The sequence below is a fragment of the Chiloscyllium punctatum genome, chromosome 1 (genome assembly GCF_047496795.1).
Source record: "Chiloscyllium punctatum isolate Juve2018m chromosome 1, sChiPun1.3, whole genome shotgun sequence".
Taxonomy (NCBI): domain Eukaryota; kingdom Metazoa; phylum Chordata; class Chondrichthyes; order Orectolobiformes; family Hemiscylliidae; genus Chiloscyllium; species Chiloscyllium punctatum.
Window position 1 is genome coordinate 138,256,648 of NC_092739.1, and position 18,440 is coordinate 138,275,087.

The 18,440-nt window shown below is 44.2% G+C and overlaps 1 non-coding gene across 1 annotated transcript; it reads right to left on the bottom strand.

Annotated features, from left to right (window-relative positions):
• Nucleotides 1-15,759: 15,759 nt before the first annotated feature.
• Nucleotides 15,760-15,833, bottom strand: trnan-guu (transfer RNA asparagine (anticodon GUU)). The gene has a single exon. It is a non-coding gene; the product is annotated as a tRNA-Asn (tRNA).
• Nucleotides 15,834-18,440: the final 2,607 nt, after the last annotated feature.

The window sequence follows — 18,440 nt, forward strand, 5'->3', positions numbered from 1 at the left end:
CCTTACTGTACATCTCTGTGGGTATGTTTCCGCGCTGTACATCTAACACGGGTCTGTTTCCGAGCTGTACACCTACACTGGTCTGTATCCATACTGTAAATCTCAGTGTGTCTGTTTCCATACTGTAGATCTCTAAGGGTCTGTTTCCGTGCTGTACATCTCTGTGGGTTTGTATCCGTGCTGTACATCTCTGTGAGTCTGTTCCCCTGTTCTACAGCTTTGTGTGTATGTTTCCATACTGTACATCCCTGTGGGTCTGTATCCATACAGTACATCTCTGTGGGTCTGTTTCCATACTGTACATCTCTGTGGGTCTGTTTCTCGTGCTGTACATCTCTGTGGGTCTGTTTCCGTGCTGTACATCTCTGTGAGTCTGTATCCGTGCTGTACATCTTTGTGGGTCTGTTTGTGTGCTGTACATCTCTATGGGTCTGTTTCCATACTGTACATCTCTATGGGTCTGTTTCCATACTGTACATCTCTGTGGGTCTGTATCCATGTTGTCCATCTCTGTGGATCTGTTTCAATGCTGTACATCTTTGTGGGTCTGTTTCTTGTGCTGTACATCTCTGTGGGTCTGTATCCGTGCTGTACATCTCTGTGGGTCTGTTTGTGTGCTGTACACCTCCGTGGGACTGTTTCCATACTGTACATCTCTGTGGGTCTGTATCCATGTTGTCCATCTCTGTGGATCTGTTTCAATGCTGTACATCTCTGTGGGTCTGTTTCAATGCTGTACATCTCTGTGTGTCTGTTTCCGTGTTGTACTTCTCTGTGGGTCTGTATCCATGCTGTACAGCACAGAAACAGATCAACAGAGATGTACAGCATGGAAACAGACCCACAGAGATGTACAGTGTGGAAACAGACCCACAGAGATGTACAGTGTGGAAACAGACCCATAGAGATATACAGCACAGAAACAGACCCGAAGAGATGTGCCACACAGAAACAGACCCACAGAGGTGTACAGCACACAAACAGACCCACAGAGATGTACAGCACGGATACAGACTCACAGAGATGTACAGCATTGAAACACATCCACAGAGATGTACAGTACAGACAAGACCCACAGAGATGTACAGCATTGAAAGAGACCCACAGAGACGTACAGCACAGAAACAGATCAACAGAGATGTACAGCACGAAAAACAGACCCACAGAGATGTACAGCACGAAACAGACACATAGAGATGTACAGCACAGAAACACGCCCACAGAGATGTACAGCACAGAAACACGCCCACAGAGATGTACAGCACGAAAACAGACTCACAGAGATATACAGCACAGACACAAACTCATAGAGATATACAGCACAGAAGCAGATCCACAGAGATGTACAGCACGAAAAACAGACCCACAGAGATGTACAGCACAGAAACACGCCCACAGAGATGTACAGCATGGAAACAGACCCACAGAGATGTACAGTGTGGAAACAGACCCACAGAGATGTACAATGTGGAAACAGACCCTTAGAGATGTACAGCACAGATACACGCCCACAGAGATGGACAGCATGAAAACAGACTCAGAGAGATATACAGCATAGACACAGACCCGTAGAGATGTACCGCACAGAAACAGATCCACAGAGATGTACAGCACAGTAACCGATCCACAGAGATGTACAGCAGAGAAATAGACCCATCGAGATGTACAGCACAAAAACAGATCAACAGAGATATACAATACAGAAACAGATCCACAGAGATGTACAGGAAGGAAACAGACCTTTGGGAGATGTACAGTATGGAAACAGACCCACAGAGATGTACAGCACAGAAACAGATGTACAGTTTCTTTTGCTGTACATCTCTGTTGATCTGATTCTGTGCTGTACATCTCTGTGGGTCTGTTTCCATGTTGTACATCTCCACGGGTCTGTTTTCGTGCTGTACAACTGTATGGGTCTGTTTCTTTGCTGTACATCTCTGTGGATCTGTTTCTGTGCTGTACATCTCTATGGATCTGTTTCTGTGCTGTACATCTCTATGGATCTGTTTCTTTGTTGTACATCTCTGTCAGTTTCCCTGCTGTACTCCTCCACGGGTCTGTTTCCGTGCTGTACATCTCTGTGGATTTGTTTCTGTGCGGTACATCTCTGTGGGTCTGTTTGTGTGCTGTACACCTCCATGGGACTGTTTCCATACTGTACATCTCTGTGGGTCTGTATCTCTGCTGAACATCTCTGTGGGTCTGTTTCCATGCTGTACATCCCTATGGGTGTGTTTTTGTGCTGTACATCTCTCTGGGTCTGTTTTCGTGCTGTACATCTCTGTGGGTCTGTTTCTCGTGTTGTACATCCCTGTGGGTCTGTTTCCACACTGTACATCTCTGAGGATCTGTTTCCATACTGTACATCTGTATGGGTCTGTTTCTGTGCTGTACATCTCTGTGGGTCTGTTTCCATACTGTACATCTCTGTGGGTCTGTTTCTCGTGTTGTACATCTCTGTTGATCTGTTTCTGTGCTGTATATCTCTGTTGGTCTGTTTTCGTGCTGTACATCTCTGTCGGTTTCCCTGCTATACTCCTCCACGGGTCTGTTTCTGTGCTGTACATCTCTGTGGGTCTTGTCTGTACTGTACATCTCTGTGGATGTGTTTCCGTGCTGTACATCTCTGTGGGTCTGTTTCTGTGCTGTACATCTCTGTGGGTCTGTTTCCATACTGTACATCTGTATGGGTCTGTTTCTGTGCTGTACATCGCTGTGGGTCTGTTTCTGTGCTGTACATCTCGATGGGTCTGTTTCCGTGTTGTACATCTCTGTGGATCTGTTTCTGTGCTGTATATTGCTGTGGGTCTGTTTCTCGTGCTGTACATCTCTGTGGGTCTGTTTCTGTGCTGTATATCGCTGTGGGTCTGTTTCTCGTGCTGCACATCTCTGTTGATCTGTTTCAGTGCTGTACATCTCTCTGGGTCTGTTTTCGTGCTGTATATCTCTACGGGTCTGTTTCTGTGGTGTACATCTCTGTGGGTCTGTTTCTGTGCTGTACATCTGTATGGATCTGTTTCCATGCTGTACATCTCTATGACTCTAGTTAGCAAACCAAGAAGCAGAAGAACCAAAGTAAAAGAACTAACTATTTTACTGAAAATGAATGAAATGTTAGGATACACACATGGGACTAAGTGGAAGCAGAATATCATAAACAACTCCCCAAATTTCAAATACATTGCAAATATCTCTGAAACCTTTCTTACCACAGTGGAGAAAGTCGACATTTCACTCTATTCAAAATCTGGAACTCCCTCCCTAAACGCACTGCCCATGTACTGACACCACCTGTACTGTAGCAGTTTGAGAAGACAATTCGCCATCACCTTCTCCAGGTAATTAGGCTTGGCCAATAACTGGCAACTTTAACATGTTCACATTGTTGAACAAAAAAAAACAAATATAAAATTAGCTTTTCAGATACAATTGTTTTTTTCTCTGCAGTAACAATGATGTAGTACATGTTTCAAAACCAGTTACACCACATGCAATAAAGTGCAAACGTTTTCAAGGTATTCTATAGGCTCACTAATGATACATCATGTTCACTTCAATTCAAGTCGATCGTCAAGATTTCCAATGCGTTGGGACCTTAGCAGTGCACACTTTGGAAGATCAGGGAAACATAGATGACAATGTGGATTTCTGCTATTTACTGCATGTGTTGGGAAAATAGATGAACTGACAGCTGTCAATATTATACGGTAATGATGCCAAATGGTGACGGTTTCACTGTTAATTCAAACTGCAAAATCCAGTCCCGATCCAGAACCCCTAAACGTGCTGATGGACTGCTGATAAATTACAGGAATTATATTGGATTTATGGGTCCATCTGAAGCCTTAGTTTGCTTTATTGTTCTCTGTTTTCTTCAGCAAAGAGAGGTTGTAATGTTCTGTCACAGCTAATGAACCGATGCTTTACACTGTGCTGCGTTAATGCAAGTGGCAGATGAATGACATGTCTTAACAAGGCCTTAAATGATCACCTTTTTACACAGAGAAATACCCTCAGGTAGCATAATTAAAGCTGTCAGGCCACATTTTACACACATCATTTGGTGTTATTTGAACTGGATGGTCTTGAATATAAAGAAGAATTGAGTCAGGCAGAAGCAATATTAATGTCTAAGGAAGGAGCAGTAAAAAGCCCTTACTGGCGCTGAAACACTGCACTGCTAACAGTGCTGAAGGAAAACATCCCCAATTGAATTCTAAAGCAGAAACATGGCAAAAAGTTAGCCTTTTCAGGTGGGTTTTGAAAATATTGCAAATGGGCCACAAATTGTTCATTAGTAGTTAACTAAGATAGTGATAGAAGACTTGTGCCATGGTGCATCATATTTGGCAGTACAGACTTGATATGGAAAAGGATTTCTTTTGTATGACTCTATGATCCCTGCTTCTGAACTAGATTCTTCATGTTTGAGTCCCACAATATTTGAGGTCTTGATGGCTAAGGAAGGGGCGTTTGTAACGTGGCCAAAAAAATTATCAATCTTCAAATCTTTCCAATACATATCCTTTGACAATCCTTCTCTCTGTCTGCAACTCTGCCAATTTTGGTGTTATTTGCAAACTTACTAATCAGACTACCTACATTTTCCTCCAGATCATTTATAAATATTAAAAACAGCGGAGATCCCAGCACTGCTCCGTGCAGAACACTATTAATTAATGATCTTCACTCCAGCACTAACCTCAGCCTTCTTGGACCAAGCCAGTTCTCTATCCATCTAGCCAGTACATCCAGATCCGATGAGACAACACCCACTATTCTTCCCTCATCACTCATTCTTGTCACCTCCTCAAAAAACTCAGTCAAGTTGGTGAGATGTGATCTTCCCTGCACAAACCCATGCTGCCGATCACTAACAAGCCCATTTGCTTCCAAATGTGAATGAATCCTGTCTCTCAGTATCTTCTCCAACCAAGACATTTGGATAAGTATATGAATAGGAAAGGTTTGGGCCAAATGCAGGCAAGTGGGACTAGATTAGTTTGGGAAAATTGTTTGGCTGGACTACTTGGACTGAAGGGTCTGTTTCCGTGCTGTATGACTTGATGTCAAATGTGGACTTACCCTCAAATAGCCACTCCTAATCCACTCCAATTTTTGCTTAATTTGGTTATGGTTGGCCTTCCCTCAATTTAACAACTTCATCTGAGGTCCACTCTTGTCCTTATTCATAGTGTCAGAAAATTTATGGAATTATGATCACGCTATTCCCAAATGCTTTCACAATGAAACTTTGATCAACTCACTGGGCTCAATTCCCAACACCAGGTCCAATATGGCCCCCTCCTTTGTTGGATTATCCAAGCACTGATTCCAAAAACCTTTGTAGACACACCTAACAAAACCCTGGCACTAATGATGAAGGGCTTTTGCCTGAAATGTCGATTTGCGTGCTCCTCGGATGCAGCCTGATCTACTGTGCTTTTCCAGCACTCTAATCTTGACACTAAGGGAGTTCCAGCCAATGTGGGGGAAGTTAAAATCATTCACCTCAATAACCTTGCCATTTTTATATCTCTCCAATCTAAATACATATTATCTTCCTTTATCTCCTGCTGGCAGCTGGGAAGTCTGTAGTATAACCCCAACAATATGATTGCACCCTTCCTATTCCTGAGCTGTACCCATAATGTCTCGCTGCAAGATCCCTCCAGGGTGTCCTCCCTCAATACTCCCTATGCTCCCTAACCAGAAATACAACTCCCCCCACCTCTTTTGCTTCCTCCTCTGTCTTATCTAAAATATCAATATCCCAGAACATTAGGCTGGCAATCTTGTTCCTCTTTCAATCATGTCTCTGTGATTGCAACATCATAATTGAAATGCATTAATCCAGGCGTTGAGTTCATCTATTTTACCTGATATATTTCTTGCATTGAAGCAAATACAATCCAAGCCTCCAGTTCCAGTGAGCTCAGCAACCTCTCCCTGACTGCTCTTCACCTCAGCTATATTTGCCTTAGTCTCAAGGTCTTCTCCAGCCTCTTTACTTACTGACCTGCTGCTCTGGCTCCCATCCACCTGTAGTTTAAATCCCACTGAGTGGCACTATCTAACCAGCCTGCCAAGATATTGGTGGCCAGTTTAGGTGCAACACGTCCTTCTTGTACAGGTCCCATCTTCCCTGGAAGACATCCCAATGATCCACATATCTGACATCCTCTTTAGCGATATGTTCAATTATACTCTGCCTCTGTTCCTAGCTTCAGTAGCATATATCATTAGACCCATTAGTTTGTCAAATACTTTGGACTGTTACAAGATTTTTCCTATCATTAGTATCTTGTTTATTAGTTATTTTTGGGATGTTTGTAGTATCCCACCACCAAGAAAACCAATACAAAATATTGTTTTAAGTTACCTCTGTTCCCTATTATCAATTCACCAGCTCCCTTTTCCAAGGATCCTAAACTCAGTTTAGCTACGTTCATTTTTTTTTTAACATACCTATGGAAGCTCTTGCTGTTTGTTTTTATATTGCTTCCCCATTTTATTTCCCCAACTGATGTTTTTCCTTCTTTATTTACATTTTAGTCATCCGCTGCTGGTTCCTAAATATTCCAGTTCTCTGACCTACCACTAGTTTTTGCCACTTTGTAAGCCTTCGTTTTAGATTGAACATTCTCCTTAGCTGCTTTCATTAACTACAAATAGTTAATTCTTGCCTTGAGTCCTTCTTTTTGACTGGAATAAATTTTTGCTGAGCATTATGAAACATTAAATACCTGCCATTCCTTGTTTACTGTCCTTCCCCTGAGTCAATTTGCCTCAAACTGCTTTAGATGGGTCTTTCTTTATACCTCTGTAATTCCCTTTATGCAAGTTGAGGACATTGGTTTGAGATTCGAATTGCTCTTCCTCAAACTGAATTTGAATTTCTATCATGATGTACTTGCCATTCCCTAGAGGATCATTAAATTTGAGATCTCTTATTAAGCCTATTCATGATACCTTGTTAGCCCTGAAATATCGTATTCCTGGGGGAGTTCTATAATGTACTGCTCACAGAATAGAACTCTGATATATTCTAGTAATTCATCTTCTACCTGATTTGTCCAATCTATATGCAGATTAAACTTGCCCCAGTTGTAGTGCCCTGCTTATATACTTCCATTATTTGTCAATTCAGACTTTGTGAGGCCACTGTTTAGGGGCCTATAGGAGACTCCCACCCATGACATTCTTTCTGTTCTCGTTCCTTATTTCCACCCGGACTGATTTGACATCATGATCTGCTGCAACTATGTCACCACTTATCCCACACTGATTGCTTTCTTCATTAACAATGCCACCACACTACCTCTCCTTTTTTCCTATTCTTTTGTCACGTTGAATACTGCTGAATATTGAGTTCCCAGTCTTGTCGCCCTATAGCTATGACAAAAAAAAATAATTGCTGGAGAAATTCAGCAACATCGTGGAGACAAAGCAGAGTCAACATTCTGGTTCCAAGTACTGTTCTCCTACAGATGTTGCCAGACCTGCTGAATTTCTTCAACAATTTCTGATTTTGTTTCAAGTTACCTTCGTTTATGCCATCAGCTCATCTACCTTGTTACCAATGCTATGTGCATTTGGATAAAAGAGCCCTCAGTTTGGTCTTTTTAATCATTATTACGTTCTCTGGTTCTAATTTCTGCTAATTTCTTCTCATCTGCATATATTTCTTTCCCAGCTCTGATTATCATTGATGACTATTTTAATTCTCATTCACCTTTTCACCCCACTCTATCTCTGATTTCAGATTTCTTTTTAATTTTTAAATGTCTGTCCCATCAATTAAACCTTTGCACATTGTATTCACTAATGTCCTTCAGCAGGAAATTTTTACCCACTCTGGCCTGTGGCAGTATTAAAGCAATCTGTTATGAAACAAGATAAAACATGGATGGACCAATGCACAATATTGGGAGAAAGTGAGGACTGCAAATGCTGGAGGTCAGAGTTGAGAGTGTGGTGCTGGAAAAGCACAGCCGGTCAGGCAGCATCCAAGGAGCAGGAGAATTGACGTTTTGAGCTTAAGCTCTTTGTCAGGAAGAGCTGATGAAGAACTTATGCTCAAAATGGCAACTCTCTTGCTCCTTGGATGCTGCTTGACCGGCTGTGCTTTTCCAATACCACGGTCCCAATGTGCAATGGTGTCTTCATGACAAAGGTTGTCGGTGTGGTTGACAATGGAACATTCTTTTTAATAACATCTCCAGGCTTCTGCTAAAACTGGGAGAGCTGAACCTAAGACTAATTAAGCAAGCAAAGTGGGCAGCACGGTGGCACAGTGGTTAGCACTGCTGCCTCTCAGCGCTAGGGTTCAATTCCCACCTCAGGCGACTGACTGTGTGGAGTTTGCACGTTCTCCCTGTGTCTGCGTGGGTTTCCTCCCACAGTCCAAAGATGTGCAGGTCAGGTGAATTGGCCATGCTAAGTTGCCCGTCATGTTAGGTAAGGGGTAGATGTAGGGGTATGGGTGGGTTGCGCTTCGGCGGGGCGGTGTGGACTTGTTGGGCCGAAGGGCCTGTTTCCACACTGTAAGTAATCTAATCTAATCTAATCAAATCACCCCACTCACCAAACAGGCAATTGTACAGACTTCTCCACCATAATCCCTGGCTATGCAGTGACCAATGGTTGCACAGTGGTATCCACTGCTGCTCTGAGGGTCACAACACTGCCTCTGCACAGGAACAGGCCCTTCGCCCACCAAGCCTGTGCTGACACAACACTCCTTTCTAAGTTACAAACCTTTTGCCCATACGCGGTCCATATTCCTTTATTCTAAGCCTATTCACGTATATGTCAAAATGCCTCTTAAACATTGCTTTCATATCTGCTTCTACCACTTTCTCTGGCAGTGCATTCCAGGCATTTAAATTCTGTGTAAGAAAACCTACCTCTCACATCTTTAAGCATTCCACCTTTTACCTTAACCCCAAGTCCCTGAGTCACTGACATTTCTGCCCTGAGAAAAAGATTCTGACTATCCATTTTATCCATGTGTCTCATAATTTTGTAAACATCTAATAGGTCACCTCTCAGTCTATAATGTTCAAGTGAAAACAAACCAAGTTTATCCAATTTCTGTTCATCACTAATACCCTCTAAAAGTGATGGGAAGTGTGGTGTTATGGTGAACTATAACCATAGTTATAGTCAGATTAGCAAACTATATTTAGTTTCTCCCGTGGGTCCGTCTTAGGAAATTGCTTGTCTCAATCAGCATCAATGCCCAAGACCTAGGTATACAAGCCACCATTTATATTTGCGGAGCACATAAAACTTTGAATTATTGAGAACTGGTTGAAGGAATGGACAGCTGACGTTCAATGTACAGAAATGTGAAGGAATTCGTTGTAACAGAAAGAACAAGGACAGGCAACGTAATATCAATCGTACAATTCAAAGGGAGTGCAGGAACAGAGGGACCTGGCACTCACAGTAAATGTCATATCCACTTTCTGTCACTATCAACTCTTCCACCACCATACACAGACACACACACAATTACACACTCAGAGACACATACACAGTCAGATACACACCCTAACACACACACCCAGATAAACATGCATACCCTAACCCACACAGAAATAGACATAGAGACACACACATACGCCACGCACAAACACACAGACACATGCACAAACACACAGACACATGCACAAACACACAGACACATGCACAAGCACAGACACATTCACAAACACACAGACACATGCACAAGCACAGACACATGCACAAACACACAGACACATGCACAAGCACAGACACATGCACAAACACACAGACACATGCACAAACACACAGACACATGCACAAGCACAGACACATTCACAAACACACAGACACATGCACAAGCACAGACACATGCACAAACACACAGACACATGCACAAGCACAGACACATGCACAAACACACAGGCACATGCGCAAACACACAGACACATGCACAAGCACAGATACATGCACAAGCACAGACACATGCACAAACACACAGACACATGCACAAGCACAGACACATGCACAAACACACAGGCACATGTGCAAACACACAGACACATGCACAAGCACAGATACATGCACAAGCACAGGCACATGCACAAACACACAGACACATGCACAAACACACAGACACATGCACAAGCACAGACACATGCACAAACACACAGACACGTGCACAAACACACAGGCACATGCACAAACACACAGACACATACACAAGCACAGACACATGCACAAATACACAGACACATGCACAAACACACAGACACATGCACAAACGCACAGACACATGCACAAGCACAGACACATGCACAAACACACAGACACATGCACAAACACACATGCACAAGCACAGACACATGCACAAACACACAGACACATGCACAAACACACAGACACACATGCACAAGCACAGACACATGCACAAACACACAGACACATGCACAAGCACAGACACATGCACAAATACACAGACACATGCACAAACACACAGACACATGCACAAACGCACAGACACATGCACAAGCACAGACACATGCACAAACACACAGACACTTGCACAAGCACAGACACATGCACAAACGCACAGACACATGCATAGACACAGGACACTGAGGTTGCCACTTGCCTTTAGCAATGGGAAAAGGTCATTGACCACAGGCAGAATTCCAGCCAGATTTTCTGGTTGGCCAATAACTATCAAACCTCCCCTGCTCGCTCCACCTAGACTTTCTGGGTGGGAGGTCTACCCTTCTGTGCCTCAGGGATAAGACATTGCCAACACACACAAACAACATGAACATGTGCAGAGACATCACTGAACTGTAGGAACCCTCTTCCATCTTGCTTCTATCCTTCCTGCCTGGCTTCCTTGAGAGGGTTGAGGATGGTTGCTGGTTGTTGAGTGTTGAAGGGAGAGGTGGGCACAGCTATTCAGATTCTTGCAGGCCTCTGTTTAGAGTAGGATGCGGGTTTTGGTGGGCCTTTAAAAGTGGTGTCAGCAGCTTCATTGGGGACAGATGACAGGCCTTCTCTGGAAGTTGATTGGTTAGTGAAGCAGCCTGGTTTGTCATCCAGGATACATCAGCCCATTTGTTTGACATCTCAGACGCTACCTTCAACTTTTATCTCTTAACCACTGGCACTTGGTTGTAGCAGTGTTTACCGTCTACAAGTTGCATTGCAGTCATGAAACAAGGCTGATCCAACCTTCCAAAACCATTTTCCATCCAGAAGGACAAATGCGGTAGATCTATGTGATCACCAACTTCCGTGAGTTCCTCTCTAAGTCACACATCATCATGCCTTGGAAACACATCGCTATTACTTCAGTGTAATAATATCCTGGGATAACATTTTGGAACTCTGTCCCTAATGGCATTGTGTGACCACCCCCCACCCCATATCCCAAGGTCTGCAGCAATTCAAGAATACAGCTAACTACCACCTTTCCAAGGTAGTAGTTAAAGGTTGACCCAACCAGCAAGGTCCACATCCTATATACAAATACTACTTGTGCACCAAGATTTATTTATGGACAGAGAATTGGATTTACAAGGATATTGCCAGGATTGAGGATTTGAGCAATAAGGAGGGGTTGAGTACGCTGGGTCTAATTCCATGGAGTGTTGGAGGCTGAAGGGTGACCTTATGGAGGTTTATAAAATCATGTGGGGCATGGATAGGATAAATAGACAAGGTCATTTCCCTGGATTTGGGGAGTCTAGAACTAGAGGGCATAGGTTTAGAGTGAGAGGGGGAAAGTCTAAAAGGGATCTAAGGGGCAGAGAGTGGTGTATGTATGGAATGAGCTGTCAGGGGAAGTGCTGGAGGCTGGTACAATTCCAACATTTAAAAGGCATCTGGATGGGTACATGAATAGGAAAGGTTTAGAGGGACAAGGGCCAAGTGCTGGCAAATGGGACTAGAATAATTTAGGATATTAAGTTGGCATGGACAAGTTGGAGTGAAGGGTCTGTTTCTGGGCTGTATATATCTATGACTCGATAAGTGGATCAGATCTTAGGCAGGCCTGATATAAAAGACTACATCATTTCTAAAGGGTGCAGAGGCATTGGAGAAAGCTCTACAACAGTGGTAACACCTCTGAGACAACTCAGTTCTCAGGAAAGATTGAGCTGGATGAGATTTTCTTCTTTAAACATACAGCTAAGAGGAGACCTGCTATGGGTTAAACTGGGTCGATTGTTAACTAACTCTATAGAAGCCAGTACCCCATCACCAAGTTCCCCTTTATTTACAGGCAGAGTCCTTGATGCTGATTCGGCTTTTTCAGTGCCAGCTCTCAGAGTGAACAGAACCTCTGATGCTCCTGCTTATATCTGTCAGCCAGGGCTCCCTGATTGGACAAGATTAACAGCCCCAATTAGAGAACTCATATTCTATGAGATTCATGTGGCTGACCTCGTTCCCATCATTATCAATTAAATATTTCCAGTTGTGGGAGAACATAGAAGGACCATAATGTGTGGCAATTACTAATATATCTAGGATGAAAAAAAGGAGTAAAATGTGTATTCAGAGGATGGATAAGGTATGGAACTTGTCAGCACAAGCAATGGCTGAGGCATATCACTTAAATGCTACCAAAGGGAAACTAGGTGGCCACGTGAAATAAGAGAGAGTACAAAGATATGTTGAGATTGGATTCGATAAAATGGGGTAAGACTGTTGTTGAAAGTAAACTCTGAGTGGATGGGATGAATGTTTTGTCTGTTTGCTGTATTTTCTGTGTAATTATTACACAGACAGGCAGGCAAAATGTTTTAGTTTGCAAGCCACAAACACATGACCCTGGGCTGCTTAAAGATGAAGAGGGATTGTTGACAATACAAATGAATTCCAGTTGTGCCGGTGGTAGGATCAGTGTAATTACTTAGCTCAAAGACGCAGCGACTGAGCCACATGGGTTTACATTATGTAAATATAGGCGTCTCTGTCGAATAACGACAAATGCTGTGGGAATACAGCCCAGTGATGGCCAAGTCAATTGAACGAGACCTCCCAAGAGAAAATGTTGGCTGTAATGATTGGAACAGTCTGCCCTTCAAAAAGGCGTTAAGATGTGGAGACTAGGCAGGGATTAAAGCATGATTCACAAGTCTTCGTATGAAATAGGAATGATGGCTTAACTTAGGCCACATAAAGCCACTGCCTTGCTCTGTCAGAGCTGAAGGCTGGTATAATTTCTTCCTCTCAATGGAACAACTAACAACAAGCATTAAAACGTATTGGCACAATAATGCTTGGCAGCTATAGCATAGACATACTACTAATGATTTACGCATTTGCTCTATTTTGTACACACAAAACTTTGCCCATGCTCTTTTTTGTTTGGTGTGGCGATGATGCGAAGCATTTATTTTCAGTGAATTTGTTGGGAACTGACGTGGCTTGGTGTGAAACTGTGTTCCCTCACGAGTGATGTTGTAATTTAAATGATAGAAGTCACCATGACATTTGAGTGTGTGCTGAATCTGCACAGTTTCAGTCCTCTTATAGTCAGCCTGAGAGAAAGGATGATAAAAATATTCAGAAAAAAAAAATCTGTAACCACTTGCAAACTTGCTCCTTTCTTGTTTGTACTGGCGCCGTTAATTGTGTGTGATTTTTCCTTTAGATGTGTTTTATTATTTTTAGAAGAAACCAAATACATATTTGTTTTTGTAATGTTCCAATTGATTAGAAACAGAAACTGTTTTCCCTCTCTTTCCTTGAAGGTAGTTACTCATCATGGGATGCTGTTTCTCCTGTTTTGGTGAAATTGCCCAAGGGGCCATTCTTGCTCAAGTGACTGTTACAAAGTGGGGAAATGGAGGCTGGTTGATTTAGACTCAATACAGTACATATTGCTAACCAGGTGCTGGATCAAATCCTTGTTAAAACTGTAGGACTGAAGGTTACAGAGATGTTGGACTATTGTTTCTTGGGAGGTGTGGGGTCTGAAGTTCTTAACATTGACTGTTGTGACAGTTGTCAAGGATGTGAACTCATTGTTGTCCCTCCCTGGCATTAAGCACAGAGGTCAAGTGAAGCTATTGGTAGTGGTTTGGTTGGTAGCAGTCTTGGCTCAGATCCAGACGATTCTGGGTTCGAATATTGCACTATGGTAAATTCAGCACCAATTTTAGGCTGCCACAACTGAGGCAGTGTTGCTCTGTCAGACACAGTGTTATTCTAGGCCGAGATACTCTCTCTCACCTCTCAGGTTTACATCCAACATGGCAGCAAAATCAGGCTCAACTGCTCTATCTGTATTTTTGTTCCTTTCTTTGTGCATTTTTTGAAACTTACTCAGATGGGAATGGAGAAGGTGACTCCCTGACTGGAGGGATGTCATGGGGACGTGAGTCCTGGACTGGATGGATGTCGTGGGGAAGGGAGTCCTTGACTGGAGGGATGTCACTGGGAGGTGAGGCCCTGACTGGAGGGATGTCACTGGGAGGTGAGGCCCTGACTGGAGGGATGTCATGGGGACGTGAGTCCTGGACTGGAGGGATGTCACTGGGAGGTGAGTCCCTGATTGGAGGGATGTCACTGGGAGGTGAGGCCCTGACTGGAGGGATGTCACTGGGAGGTGAGTCCCTGATTGGAGGGACGTCACTGGGAGGTGAGTCCCTGACTGGAGGGATGTCACTGGGAGGTGAGGCCCTGACTGGAGGGATGTCACTGGGAGGTGAGTCCCTGATTGGAGGGACGTCACTGGGAGGTGAGGCCCTGACTGGAGGGATGTCACTGGGAGGTGAGGCCCTGATTGGAGGGACGTCACTGGGAGGTGAGGCCCTGACTGGAGGGATGTCACTGGGAGGTGAGTCCCTGATTGGAGGGACGTCACTGGGAGGTGAGGCCTTGTGGACTGGAGGGATGTCACTGGGAGGTGAGGCCCTGATTGGAGGGATGTCACTGGGAGGTGAGGCCCTGATTGGAGGGACGTCACTGGGAGGTGAGGCCTTGTGGACTGGAGGGATGTCACTGGGAGGTGAGGCCCTGATTGGAGGGATGTCACTGGGAGGTGAGGCCCTGACTGGAGGGATGTTGCGGGGAGGTGAGGCCTTGTGGACTGGAGGTGAAGCTGGTGCGGTCTGGAGGCTGTGCGCTGGCACGGACTTGGGTGGAAGAACCGTAAATGAGTATTTGTTTTGCTTTTTATTGTTATGCTGGACTTCTTATTTTCTTCTATTTTATACCAACTACTTAAGTATCTGTACCTAGATAACTTGTACCTAAGATGGTGGTGTAAGTGACGACATTGGAAACATTTCACTGTACTCATTCAAGAGCATGTGACAATAAACTAATTCAAAGCTAAAGCTAATTCAAAGCTGTAATGTGAAGATCAGGTCATTATCTCATTGCTATCAGGGGAAGATTAGATTAGATTACTTACAGTGTGGAAACAGGCCCTTCGGCCCAACAAGTCCACACCGCCCCGCCGAAGCGCAACCCACCCATACCCCTACGTCTACCCCTTACCTACACTACGGACAATTTAGCATGGCCAATTCACCTAACCTGCACATTTTTGGATTGTGGGAGGAAACCAGAGCACCCGGAGGAAACCCACGCAGACACGGGGAGAACGTGCAAACTCCACACAGTCAGTCGCCTGAGGCGGGAATTGAACCCGGGTCTCTGGCGCTGTGAGGCAGCAGTGCTAACTACTGTGCCACCGTGCCGCCCACGCACAGCTTCGAAGCCAAAGAAGGGCAGCGAACACACCGCCCCTGGGTGGGCTCGAACCACCAACTTTTCGGTTAACAGCCGAACACGCTGACCAATTGCGCCACAGAGACAGGCACAAGTGTGCACAAGTTAATTGCAATGGTTCCTACAGTACAGCAGGGACTGTGTAACAAGTAACAACACTACATTGTAAAGTAGTATAGAATACCCTTAGGTTCTGGAATGAAATATACTGTATAAATGTAAGATTTTCTTCTAAAGCTTTCTTGACGTGTAATTCTTTATCTCTGACCTTCCTGATTGAATGTTGCGCTCCAACAAAAAAAAACTTTTAGCACATGGGTCAGCAGGGGAGCAGAAACAGAAGCTGGTAACATTCTATTCTATTAAAGGCACTACAGAAATGCAAGGTATTTGTAGTCAGTACTCTGCAGAACTCTCTACTTTGTTAGAAATCTAAAGTCTTGGAAGCCTTTCCCCAAACAATTTAGGTCAACAATTTTCAGACCATTCAGTAGTAAAAAGAGGCAAAACAAGAAAACTACAGACATTGGGAATGCGCTGGAAATATAAAACATCTCGAGGAAAACAGGCAGAATATGATTTGAGGCAAAGGCTTGGCATTAGGACTCCTGAGCTCTGATGCTGATTGAGCTGCCGTGGATTCCCAACACTTCTCATACTTGGATTGAGAATAAAGCAGAGGTTGTGCAAAACTGATTAAAAATCCCCAAAGATATATCAACAACAATCCAAAACTGGGGGAAGTGACAGGAGGGAATTACCCACAACAGTTACCATGGCAAAAAAAAAATCAGTTAGGGAATCTGATGAAAAGTGATAATTGAGTGAAGACTTCAACTCAGGCAGATATTACATTTGTACATACAAAAGACATGCGTGGAGTACTGTGTGCAGTTCTGGTTGCCCTACTATAGGAAGGATATTATTAAATTGGGGAGGGTTCAGAATAGATTTACCAGGATGTTGCTGGGAATGGAGCGTTTGCGACTTGAACATAGATTGGAAAGACTGGGATTTCTTTCACCGGAGTGTTGGAGGTTGAGGGGTGATCTTATTGAGGTTTATAAAATCATAAGGGGCATTTTCCTTTTGGTGAAGGAAAAAGGTCTTTGGGGGAATCCAGGACTAAAAGGGTATAGTTTTAAGGTGAGAGGAGAAAGATTGAAAAACAACATGAAGAGTCTTCTTACCTGGAGAGTGGTTTGTATGTGGAATGAAAGTGGTGGACGCAGGGACAGTTTTATAACATTTAAGAAACATGAATAGGAAAGGTTTGGAGGGATATGGGCCAAACGCGGGCAAGTGGGACTGGTTTATTTTGGGAACGTGGTTGGCGTGGACCAGTTGAATTGAAGGGTCTGTTCCCACGCTGGTTGACTGCATAATGCTATGACTATGACTCTATGCGAACAGATGTGACAACACCGGAGACCCTCTATCCCATTCAACACAGGCAAAAGTGATCCTCAGTACATCCACGTATAGACTTGCAACTTGCTTCATGTAATAAAACAAAGTCCCTTGATTGGGCCATCATTGGCACAGTGGTGAAGCTGGAACAGTTAGTTAGGTAAAAACAATGACTGCAGATGCTGGAAACCAGATTCTGGATTAGTGGTGCTGGAAGAGCACAGCAGTTCAGGCAGCATCCAAGGAGCTTCGAAATCGACGTTTCGGGCCAAAGCCCTTCATCAGGAATAAAGGCAGTGAGCCTGAAACGTGGAGAGATAAGCTAGAGGAGGGTGGGGGTGGGGAGAAAGTAGCATAGAGTACAATGGGTGAGTGGGGGAGGAGATGAAGGTGATAGGTCAGGGAGGAGAGGGTGGAGTGGATAGGTGGAAAAGAAGATAGGCAGGTCGGACAAGTCCGGACAAGTCATGGGGACAGTGCTGAGCTGGAAGTTTGAAACTAGGATGAGGTGGGGGAAGGGGAAATGAGGAAGCTGTTGAAGTCCACATTGATGCCCTGGGGTTGAAGTGTTCTGAGGCGAAAGATGAGGCGTTCTTCCTCCAGGTGTCTGGTGATGAGGGAGCGGCGGTGAAGGAGGCCCAGGGCCTCCATGTCCTCGGCAGAGTGGGAGGGGGAGTTGAAATGTTGGGCCACGGGGCGGTGTGGTTGATTGGTGCGGGTGTCCCGGAGATGTTCCCTAAAGCGCTCTGCTAGGAGGCGCCCAGTCTCCCCAATGTAGAGGAGACCGCATCGGGAGCAACGGATATATTGGGGAGACTGGGCGCCTCCTAGCAGAGCGCTTTAGGGAACATCTCCGGGACACCCGCACCAATCAACCACACCGCCGTAGAATCAGGGTAGGTGCCAAATCCCTGGAAAACTATTGTTACCACACCCTTGTTCAAATATGGCTCTAAGCATAAGCCCAGCAATTACAAACAGTTTAATTTCAGTCATGGAGATGTTTTGAGGAACAATTGATCAGGATAGAATTAGTAATCCAATGGAAAAAGGTGGGCTAGTTAGGAAGACTCAGCATGGGCTTTGACTAGGTCGCTGGAGATTTTTTGAAGAGTTAACAGAAGGTTTGAGAGGGTAATGCTGTTGATGTGGTTTACCATCGGCTTCCAGAAGCTGTTTTAAAGAATGTGACACAACAGCCTCGTGAGGAATGTTCAAGCTTATGGAATGAAAGACATAGTAGCAATTTGGGTATACAATTGTCTGAGTGAGAGGAAGCCCAG